At 55.1% G+C, this 11,600-nt stretch overlaps 1 protein-coding gene across 2 annotated transcripts in view; it reads right to left on the bottom strand.

The window, feature by feature from the left end:
• ANKRD11 (ankyrin repeat domain containing 11) overlaps positions 1–11,284 on the bottom strand; it is a 135,987-nt gene extending 124,703 nt beyond the window's left edge. The window contains exon 1 of one of the 2 annotated variants that reach the window (XM_077786396.1): positions 11,266–11,284. The gene's annotated coding sequence lies outside the window, so the exon portion shown is untranslated. Of the gene's footprint in view, positions 1–4,848; positions 4,962–11,265 lie in introns of those variants that run through there. The other variant, XM_021526920.2, reaches the window with a different exon arrangement.
• Positions 11,285–11,600: the final 316 nt, after the last annotated feature.

Here is an 11,600-nt window from a genome sequence, read left to right on the forward strand (position 1 = left end):
CAGAAGAGGGAAAGAGCTGCTCACCAGAAAAACCATCCCTCCTATCCTCCATAACCCTCATGGACATCAAGCCTGCAGCCACACTCATTTCACACTCCCAAAATTAACCATCACACATCACCCTGCCTCACTGTCCTAGTTTGATGATCTGATAATTTCACTACATCCTACAGCTTGAAGAAAACATTAGAATCAAGACAAAGAATTCTGGAGCCCAAAATACCTGATATAATTAACTGCACCTTCCAACATGATTATTTCCTTTCCTGACCCCAATTATTCCTTCCGTTTATTAAAGAAAACTCAAATACAGAGCAACATTAACACCCAAGGAGTCATATAAACAGAAAAAAAGTCTGAGGGCACCATTACAAACAGACTTAATGGAACTCCAAGACTGGAAATGGATCTTGAAAGCTGTCAGATCAAAGCAAGATCTTTCTCGTGTAAGGACTGCATTACCCTTGGAGCCACAGAGCTAATACCATCTATAAAAATATTTTGCTCAAATAAGTGAGGAACAGCAGCGTTTCATCTGTCAAAAGGTGCGAGTCTTTTATGGGATTAGCCATTCCACATGCAGCATAAAAATTAGAGCAGATTTTTAAAAGCCCCCAGCTCAGCTGACAGACTCCACAGCCCAACGTGCACCCGCTTTCTCCACATGCGCTCCACGCCGAGCAGATTTTTCACTGTTATTAGCATTTAAGCTTCTTTTTACTTCTTTTCCCCCCCTTACTCTCGTAAAAGATTACAAATTGGCATCACCCATAAGCAGCCTCAGCTGAAGAACCACCACCCAGACTGAGAGAAATTAAGATTTTTAAATACCCAACAGTTGCCTGAGAAAATACACCAGAAAACACCAGTTCTCACACAGGAAAGCTTAAAAAGTGGAGTAGAATGTGCTCAAAACCAGCCTCCAGACCACGGGCGCTGACAGCTTCCCACCCCCCTTCCCAGCAGGATTCCAAAGGCAGCGTTTTGCCCAGATTTTAAGGCTGCACAAACCTGCTTAGGACACTTGTGATTTGAAATAATTGCCTACACAAGCTTTCCCTTAACATTGATGGGAGGATTTTTTATGGCCGTGCATCGGTGGCACACAAATTACGTAACACTTGGCTGAGAAGCCTCCAAAAAAGCAGCTCTGTGCTGCTAATCCCTCACGCAGGAAGGAGGAAAATATTTAAAAGCTGCATACAAATCATTCCTGTGAGTGTCGTGCAGACTGGTTTAAATTAGATGGGGTAAAAATATATGTGAGCTGATCACGAAACACTGGAATCTTTGCTATGGAGACACCGGTTCCTCTCCACAGCCTTTTACAACTGAAATACAGGGAATTCTCCCCGGCAATGGATTGAGCACACAAGCACCTTCACTAGAGCTCATCAAGGAAATACGAGGAGGATAACAACCCCCATGTAAATATTTCCCAGTATTATTTGCTTTGCTGTACTGAAAAGCAGCAGTACCTGCCACTACTTGCTCTGGGTCTACCACCATTAAATCTTAATACCCAGGAGGAATTTCAATCCGTAAGGCAACTGCTGAGCCTGAAATTCAGGTACAGGGCAGGAAGAGGGGCAGACCTCCTCAGAAAGCCGTCACTCCATAATTTTACAAAATGTAATTAACCAGCTCCAGCCCTGTGCCTTTCCTTCCCTAGGAGAAGGATTTCTTAACCGAGCAATTAGCCTGTCCCAGTTAAGACTCAAGTCACCATACAACATATTTTCCTCAAAACAAAGCCACATGCACTATTTTTAAAAAATATTGCCATTTCCTCACAGCCACTTAAATCTCTTCCCAGCTTTTGGCTTAGTCACTGCCTGGATCTAAAACTCACTGAAACCAACCCACCACTGTGGGAGCCGCTAAAACCCTGGGTTTATTCCCACACCGGAGACACTTCATCATTCCAGAGCACTGCCTCCTTTTAATGTATAGAAAAGCTGGAGGTAAGGGAGAAAAAACCTCTTAGTACTTCAAACACATGTCCAAAAGCCACAACATAAAGACAAAGAGGACAGATTAAACGCTGTAAAGACACACTCATCGGGAACCTTCCTTTGAAGTGTCTGCAGGAAACACTGTCATCACGCAGCCATGTTACAATTACACAGTTAAAATAATCAGCACCAGTTGTAAGTAGCCCATCTGGTTCCCTGGAAAGGGAACACTGCTGGTACAGTATTGATTAACACGACGAGTCTCACTGACCCCAGAGAAATGCATTTGTCTGCTCTGCTGAGCAGCGGAAGAACGCGGCACGACGCCGCGCTACGCTTGGCTTTGTTCACAAGCATTTCGGGGGACCTAGTCCATTAAAACACGAGTGGAAAATAAAATAATCTTATCAGGTTGCCTACCACACACGAAGGAAGAAATTAAGCCAAAGGGTTTTTGCTCTGGGGCCTTTTTGTATCATTTCCTCCCCCATCCAAACCCAGCCCTCAAACTGGACAAGCTGTAGGTTTAAGTCGAGAAAACGCTGTTGCAACATCATAAAAACAAAAAGCTGCCCATGGGAAAAAAAAAAAAAAATCAGTTCACTGTGAACCATGCTTTTTTCTGTAATGGAGAAACAGGCAAGAGTTCATTTCTAAAAGCAGAAGCAGAACTGAACAGCAGAACCAAGTGTGGAACACGAAGCGCAACATCTCCAGTTTCCAGCCAGTCGCAGCAGCCAGCGCCGACACGGCCGGGGCTCCTCGGGCACTGTTTCCACCAGGAACCGGGCAAAAAAGCCCTGGGAACTGAGGGCTCGCCGCGCTTCCCAAGCCCAGCGCGCTGCTGCCCTGCACGGGCAACTCGGTTCGCTGCGAGTTTGGCAAGCCGAGCCCTCGGCCTGACTCAGCCAGCCCGGGGTGCCGCAAGCCCCGGCTCGCCGGACGGCTTCACAGCAAAGCCCTTCTCCAGAGGCTGGATGTGCCCCGGCAGGTCCGGTGGCTCCCGCAGCACCGGCGAGACCCGGAGCGCTGCTGCGTGCCAAGCGCGGAGCCCCGCCAGCCCCGGGGCAGCCGGGCTCGGAGCCCCGGACGGGCTCGCCCGGAGCCCCGGAGCTCGCCCGCACAGGCACGGACCCTGCCCTGCCCAGCGCTTCCTTCTCACGGAGAGAAAAACAGGTCACGGAGCTCGGGAACCAGAGTTTCCCCGCCACAGCGCCTTCCAAACCCCTCCATCTCACACTACTCCAACCTGGAATCCGCCAGAAAATCCTGGCCTGTGAAAACGCCAACTTTTCCCGTTTTTAAGCTAATCGAGTTAAATATTGAGCTCTTGGTAGGGCACACACACAAACAATGTGTCGATGCTGTTGGGAAACATGTGAGAGTTAATCTGCTTATCCCTCTCCATGACTCCATGGAGTGGTTTTCCCCCACTGAAAAAGGAAATAATTGGAGTCATTATATAAAAAATGTTCCATTTTATGAACAAAACAAAGAAAAGAGAAATACACTGAACTCCGAGTTCCTTAAATTTATATACATTTCAGGAAAGCGCACACAGCCACTACAAGGCAGCACAGATGTTCTCACCTAAAAATCTTTGCCTAGAGACAGGGCAAAAATGATGTGCGCACCCCATTTCAGAAGCCATCTCAAGAGGGAATTTTGCTTGAAGGGCTGCCTGGAATTCGCTCTCTGCCTATAGAGCCGTGTCCCCAGCGGTGAGAGAGCACTTTGTGTACAAAACCAGGAGTGGGGGAGGAACCCTTTCCTGCAACTGGATATCAAAACAGATCCCCGAGCCCGGAGGAGAAGCCAAGCCGTAAACACACGGCCCCTGTGGCTCAATGAAGGGCCCGTTCTGAGCCGCACACCCCGGACAGCTGCTCCCTCTGGGAAAGGGCAGAGGGCACCGAGGGCTCGGCTCATCCCAGCTCCCTCCGAGGTCATTTGCCTTTCTAAACACGAATCCATCCCCGGCCTGGGGGAGGCTCGTCCTGGGCTGCAGCTGTTTGGGCTTTTTATTTTTTTTTTCCCCTCTCTTCCTTTCTGCTAAGGGGCAAAGGTGTCGAGCGGCCCCTCCCCGGCACACAAAGGCTCCTCGGAGGACAGAAACACGGAGCGATTTAAAGATTAAACTGGGAAATAAATAAAAGCCGCGGGGCTGGGGCCGGCTGGGCTCGGTGCGGCCCCGGCCCTGCGCACACACAGGCAGGGCTAACGCCTACCCGGGGATGATGAAATGGGAAACGGAAATTACCATTTCAGACAACTTTTGGTATTGTTCCTCCCAGCGCAGCGCTCACCCCAAAACGCATTTCCCCCCCACTCCCCGCACCCCTACGAAAAAAACATCCCCACCCCAAAAAACGGGGTCCGGAGATGGTGGGGGGGCCGCGCTGCGGGCTCGACACGGAGCTCCGAGTTCCTCCCACGGCTCCCCGCGAGCCTGCGCACCCCAAAACACCGAGCAGCCGCCGGGCTCTCCCCGCGGCCCCTCCGAACCGCCACCCGCACGCCGCCCTGCCTCTCCCGGCAGCCCCTCCCCACCCGCCGTGACCCCCGGGCACCCCCGCACAGCCCCGCCGCTCCTTCGCCGCCCCCCCAAAATCCCAACGCCCTCTTCCCACCCGCGCTGCGGCGCTTTCTCGCCTCCAGCCGACCCCGCGCCGCCCCCACCCCGCACCGGGTCCCACCTCCTGCCGCTACCGGTGCCCCCCGTCCAACCCCCACCCCGTCCCGGTGCCCCCCCCTCGACCTCGGCCCCCCCCCCGCCCCAGCTGCCTCTCCCGGTGCCCTCTCTCCGGGACCCCCTCGGACCCTCTGTCCGCCACCCCTTGTCTCCAGCGCCCCGGTGCCCCCCCCCGCTCCACCCGCCCGCCGCGGCGCTTACCGGTGCTCGGCGCTCAGCGGGCCGAGGGCAGCCCCGCGGCGGAGCGAGGCCTGCGGCTCGGCCGGCCCCGCCGCATAGAGCGGGGGCTGCGGGGGCTGCGGGGCGGTCTCGGGGGGCGCGGGGGTCCCGGCTCCGGCCCTAGCGCGGGGGGCGCGCGCCGTGGCGGCTCCGGGCCGCGCGCTCCATCCCCCGCGCGCCGCTGAGACAGCGCCGCTCATTGGCCCGATGAGACGGCGCCGCTCATTGGCGGGCGCGGCGCTCCGGGGTGGGGGGGGAGGAGCCACAACGCACCCCCCCCGTTCCCCGGTGGCGCGCGGGGGCTGACGGGAGCGCGGCGGCGCGCGACGTGTCCCGGCGGCGCCGCCGCCCATTGGGTGCGCGCGCCGGGCGGCGCTTCCGGGGCGGGGCCGGCAGGGGGCAGGAGGGGCCGGGGACCCCCCGCGAACGGGACCGGAACCGGCACCGGGACCGGAACCGGACCGCAGGGACGTGCCGAGCTCCGGGACCGGCACTGGGATCGGGACCGGGAACGGGACCGGAACCGGCCCGCAGGGATGTGCCGAGCTCCGAGACCGGCACTGGGATCGGGACCGGGAACGGGACCGGAACCGGCACCGGAACCGGACCGCAGGGACGTGCCGAGTTCCGGGACCGGCACTGGGATCGGGACCGGGAACGGGACCGGAACCGGCACCAGAACCGGAACCGGCCCGCAGGGATGTGCCGAGCTCTGGGACCGGCACTGGGATCGAGACTGGGAACGGGACCGGCACCGGAACCGGACCTCAGGGACGTGCCGAGCTCCGGAGCCGGGACAGGCCCCCCAGGGACCTGCGGGCTGAGCTAAGCCCCTGGCCCGGGCCCGCCGCGCTGCCCCGGCATTGCGGGATCACGGGAATGGGCACTCCCCGGTTGGCAGTGGCACCGGGCGGTGGTTGGTGCTTGGGGCACCGGCGTACCCGAAAATCGGTGTTGGGACAAGGCGACGGTTTGGGAGACGCGTGGGGGGTGCCGGGGCACCCCTGCTCGTGGGGGCTCCGCCGCTGACACAGCGCTCCGGTCCCGCTCCTCCGTCACATCCTCACCGGGAGCTCCCGGTGCCGTGGGTGCCGCGGCGCTCCGAAGCGGCGGCGCTGCCCAGCAAGAGAGTGAAGGGTGACACAGCTGGGGGACGGTGGGTGCTGCTCCGCCAGCCCCGGGGGTGCCCCCGGAGGGGACAGGGACAGGGACAGGCTGGGACAGGGACAGGCACAGGCTGGGGACAGGCACAGGCTGGGACAGGGACAGGGACAGGCTGGGACAGGGACAGGGACAGGCACAGGCTGGGACAGCTGCTCACTCCTGACCACGCTGGGTTTTGGGCCCGTGTTCTCAGATCCTTGCAAGTGCCGATGGCACAACACCAAAATGCTTTTGTGCAGCTTTTATGTGCAGGGTGGTGCCTCCTAAAACAACGTTCTAAGCATCTCCTAGACTGGTCATTCCTGCTGGATGGTGTTGGTAGTTCCTTCATCCTGCTGGAGCGTTCAAGGAACGACTGCACTGGCACCGGCACCGGCACTGCTCTGCTCTGGTTGCCAACGTGGTGATTGATGGAAGGCTGGGATCCACTGGTCACAGCTGGAGACTGGGCAGGAATTGTTCCCTGGCAGGGTGCCGTTCCCTGGCACAGGTGCCCAGAGCAGCTGTGGCTGCCCCTGGATCCCTGGCAGTGCCCAAGGCCAGGCTGGACACACCTTGGAGCAGTCTGGGACAGTGGGAGGTGTCCCTGCCATGGCAGGGCTAAGAAGGGATGAAGTCTGAGGTTCATCCAGCCCGAAGCGTTCCCCTGTTCTGCTGTGTGTCTGTGCTTTGTACCACACCTACTGCCCCAGCCCCTCTGTGTCACCTGGGTAGCCAAATTCCAGGGAGGAATCCCGTCCATGGAGCAGGTCCCAGCCCTGCTGTGGGTGGCAGAGCTGTGTCACCACGTGTTGTTTTGGTTGCCAGGATGGGGAAGCCTGGAGGCAGCAGCTCTGCCCATGAGCTCATCTGGAATATTGCTGGTTTTTAACCCCCCTCTGCCAGGAGCAGGGCTGTAACCAGGAGCTCTCTTTTGGCATGTGCAGGGCCACTCGGGGTCACACACTTGGCAGCCTGAGGGACAGTTCTCATGTGCTGGGGGTGCCACAGGCTCCCAGGAAGAGAAATCCCTGTGCTGGGCTCAGCAGGAAAGAGTGGCTCACGTGTCCAGCTCTGCTGTTAAATAACAGCAGGAGAGAGGTTTATTCTGAGCCTGTTAAGCTGGTCCTGTGTTCCACTTAGGCTTAGTCTTTTTATCTCTACCCATCTTCTTCCTCTGTAAGACCTGCTAAACCAGTGAAAAGAAAGGGGTTGAGGTTTTTTTGGCTTCCTTTCCACTAAGCTTCTTGCCACAGCTCCCTGCAAACGCTGCAGGTGAGTGTTGGCCTCTGAGCAGAGGGGAAATACATGTTTTCATTTCCTAAATATAGTTGTCTGTAACTGCTTCCTTGACAACCTTGAATGTCATCCAGGTCAGAGATCCAGTGCTGGGGAGGAAGTTCAACCCTTTCTGTGTCACCCTGACCTTTTTCTATTTGAACACAACAGCCTGGTTCAGGGAGGAACTTTCAAGTACATAGGGAGGGAAAGCTGACAGCAGGAATGGGAGGACTATATCCTTGGGGGCTGTTCTGCTGGTTTTCTGGGTGAGACTTGTGTGATAGGGATGTTTAACCTGCCTGGCTTTGTTACCCTGGGCTGGCTTTTGCACCTTAATTGCAATACTCAGGACAAAAAAAAAAATTACAGTCAATTGTTGAGCACCTTTGTCCTTTGATAAAGGTTGTAAGCTCTTAAATCCTAAAATAAAACAAATACCCTGGTGCTGAGGAGGAAAGAGAACATTGTGTAAGGGCAGGGAAATTAGGCCACTTGGGGAATGTGCTTTCAGGCCTATTTCTGTCTGTCCCAGCGAGCTAGAAGGACACTGACTTTGGGGACAGAGCTCCTGACCCTCCACTCCTTGCTTTGGCACTGCTCCCTGGCTCACTCTGGAGATGGCACCTGTGTCAGCTCCTCACCTGCTCCAGCAACCTGTGGGTGACCAAACTCACCTCAATCCTTCAGCAGCTGTGTTGTGAGGGAAAGAACCATCATGACAATCCTGAAGTCAAAAATTCCTGGGCTGTGCTACTGTGCAGTTCCCTGCTGATTCAGCTCCTCACAAGATGGAGGGATGGGAATCTGTCTTTAATAGATGAAACAAGGTGTGATTTATGGCTGGTAAACCCTGAGTGACCAGTCAGGTGCCAACATCACAGAGGCCAAGAGAATAAAATTTTAGAAGAGCTTTGATTAGGAAAACCTTTCCTTTAAGCTTGGCTCATGTTTTAATTAACGTCATCTATTAACATTTTCAAGAGAAATGGGTTTGGCAAACCAAGCAGCCATTTGGGAAGGCAGTGAGGAGTACAGCTGCTGTACTGCAGCAGGAACCTCCCTGGCTCTGTACAGACTAAGTTTTACTAAATAAAACTACTTTCAACCATTCTTGTATTTCTCTGCTGCTGTTGTTGTTAAGGACACTCCAACTTAAGCTGTTCCACCTTGATACCATAAAGAAATAAAAGCGTGGCTTTTCACCTGCTTTATAGTGTGGTGGCTGCTCAGAGCTTTATGAGATGTAATTAAGGTTAAGTTCATGGAACAGCTCTCTTATATTCAAGTCTGCATAGTTTTGAAGGTCTAACTCCTTGGCACAGCTTGTTTGCCCTGAAATCTGTGTGTTTTGAAGGTTTAACTCCTTTGTGCAGCCCACTGTGCACCCAACTGAGTCCCAGTGAAGCACCAGGACTGGGATCAGGGCAGGCAAAGCCCACAGCTCAGAAGCTGATGTAGCACCTGTGCCCCCACAGCAGCAGAATTTTTGGATCCCTCAAAGCTGGGAGCTGCTGCAGTGGTGGATAAAGTCTGTTTGCAAGGCTCCCTACAGGATTTACTCACGCCTGTGTGAAGAGTGGTCCGTGGAGCTTTGTTCCTGGTGCATCCGCAGAGGAGGGATTTGGGGGAAGTGCTCTCCTGCTGCTGGGTAAACGCCTTGTATTGATGTTCCAGGTGTGAACTCATGACAGCCTGGCTCTAATTACTGTTTTTATCATTTCTAATGACAGGCTTTAGGTTTCCAGGCTGCTTATGGATTTCAGGGGTGTGGAGTGACAGTTGCTCCCCTGGAGCTTAGTGACCTCCTCTGGTCTGTGGGCTTTGGGGATGGCTTTGGCCACCTCCCGCACACAGATGGATTCCAGGGCCCCTCTGAGCCCCGCTCACTCCAGCAGCTCTCTGGGGAGTGCACTCCTGCAGAGTCATCTGCTCTGAGTCACAAACAGCCGTTTCCCTCCCCTGCTCTGCCCCTTAGCCCTGCCACTCTGAGTGTTGCTCCCTCTTCCCCCTGTTCACTTTTCCGGTGGTTTCTAAGCCCCGGCTGGCAGACGGAGCGGTGGCTGCTGTGGGGTGGCCGAGTCCCCGTGATCCCCTGCCTCCAGCCATCTGTCACCTGCCTGTCTTACACTCACGGGGCTTTAGAGGTGACCCGAAGATAGATTTGTACCCCAGTGCTGCGTCCCAGGCTCGCCCTGGGGCTGGGGAGGCTCTGTGCCCCAGGGAGGAGCAGTGTCAGTGCCATGCTGTCCTCTGCCATGGAACTGGAACTCACTGTGATCCCATGCTGTTCCTGGAGGAGTGAATAGGTGTGATGGGTTTGGCCTGGCTCATGGAAAAAGGCTGAGCAGCCCTTTCCTGGTGAGGACTTTTACTGTGCTTGAGGGAAAACCATGTGGTCTTTTAGGCACATCCTTTGTTGCTGAAAACCCTATGGTTTTCCTGAGCTCTTGGCCTTGCTGTGCTGAAGGGGAGCATCTATCCCTTGACCTCGATTTGTCATCTGCCAAGAAGTAATCGAAAAAATCCCATCTGGTGCATGACAGAGATGCACAGTGCTGGGGGATGCCGGGAAACTCGGGGCACTCAGAGCTGGGTGGTTTGTCCTGCCAGAGCAAAGTCCTGGCTTAGCTGCTGGAGGGACATTTCATCCTGTAAAAGGTCTGAATTTACCTTCCAGCAGCTTCAGCTCTGCATGTAATCCTTTGATTCATTGATGATAAGTCTGTGGATGGCACAGTGGCCACCTGATTCCAGGTATCCATTTACCCCACTGGCAAGGTGCTGTGTGGAAATGAGTCAGGGATAAGCTGGGGGGGCTGAGGAACTTCCTGAGCCTCAGAGGGAGGAGTGTCTTACATGGAAACAGGAGAGGTGAGTTCTGAGACAGAGCAGAGCTGTGTTTCCCATGGAAATTGACTTCTCTTGGCCTGAAAAAATGTGTTTGCTAATGCTGCTTCCTGCTCCTAACCTGCTCAGGAGATAAAGCAGGGATTTCAGCCTCCAATCCAGCACCTTTCCCCAGTAGTAAATAGACGTGGCATTACTGGGTGATGTCATGGCTGGAGCACATCCCAGCAAGGCCAAGCCTGGATCAGGTTATATCTGTCCTCTCTGAATATTGGCTTACTCCCAAAGGAGCATATTGCCAGTCCAAGGGCAGTGACTGAAGCCACCCTTCCCAAGGTCACCTCTTGCATGCTGGAGGGGACAGCCTGAGCTGCCCATGCAGAGCAGAACCTCGTGACTCTTCCCTCCTGGCACCACCTGCTATTGGCACCAGCAAGGCAAAGACCCCCAGCCCTCCTTCATGGCGTCATGGAATGGTTTGGGTAGAAAGGCACATTAAAACCCATCCTGCTCCACTCCCTGCCATGGCAGGGATACCTTCCACTATCCCAGGTTGTTCCCAGCCCTGTCCAACCTGGTTTGGGGCACTTCCAGGGATCCAGGGGCAGCCACAGATTCTCTATCCAGCCTTCCTGGTGCTCTGTCACCTGGTTGCCTTTGAAGCAGTGTGAAAAAAGGGACAGAAGCTGTGTCAACACCAGCTCTGTGATGTGTCTGCAAATTACCAGCACTCCCAGTTCAGCACAGCTTGGTCACATCCAGGCCTGGATCTTCCAGCTGGGAGTCAGTGCAGCCTCCCTGGGCGTTCCACGTGGGATCTGTGGGTGGAGCTGCCCCCAGCTGCCACATCTCCTCTGAACAGCCCTTATGTATTAATTGGCACCAATCTGTGTGTCTGTAAATCGAACTTTTTGATCCAATCAGCCTGGAAAGAGATTTCCAGGTGTGAGGGGACATTAACAAGCCAGGGATGGGGTAGTCACAGCCTTTCTGTGCCAGGGCTTCGCCACCCTCAAAGTAAATATAAATTTCTATGTATTTGCTCACTCCCTTTCCCTCAGAACGCACTTCAGTCCCTCACTCCCATTGCAGACACAGAGGCTGTTTCCTACCAGAGCTCACTCCTACCTCGGGCTGTCAGAAGGGGAACCTTCCTCAGCAACAGCTGCACAGGTCTCCTCCCTCTCTGCTGAAGCTAAGACCGCAGAGGCTGTTCCGTCTTCTCCCAGGCATTACAATTACATGGGATTAGGAGGGATAAAATCCCAGAGCCTGGCCGCTTGTGTGCTCACACCACCAGACTCCAGGCTCAGGCCCCCTCAGTGCTGGCTGCTGCCTCTCCGCTATCCTTGCAGAGACCCCGTCGCCCCTCCCAGCCGTTTGTTCTGCCCAAATCATTTGGGTCCGGGCCAAGGCCCTGGGCACGCTGGAGAGCCCGGAGAAGGCCGGGGCTGGTGAGGAAC

This window comes from Lonchura striata, chromosome 13 (genome assembly GCF_046129695.1).
Source record: "Lonchura striata isolate bLonStr1 chromosome 13, bLonStr1.mat, whole genome shotgun sequence".
NCBI classification, from domain to species: Eukaryota; Metazoa; Chordata; class Aves; order Passeriformes; family Estrildidae; genus Lonchura; species Lonchura striata.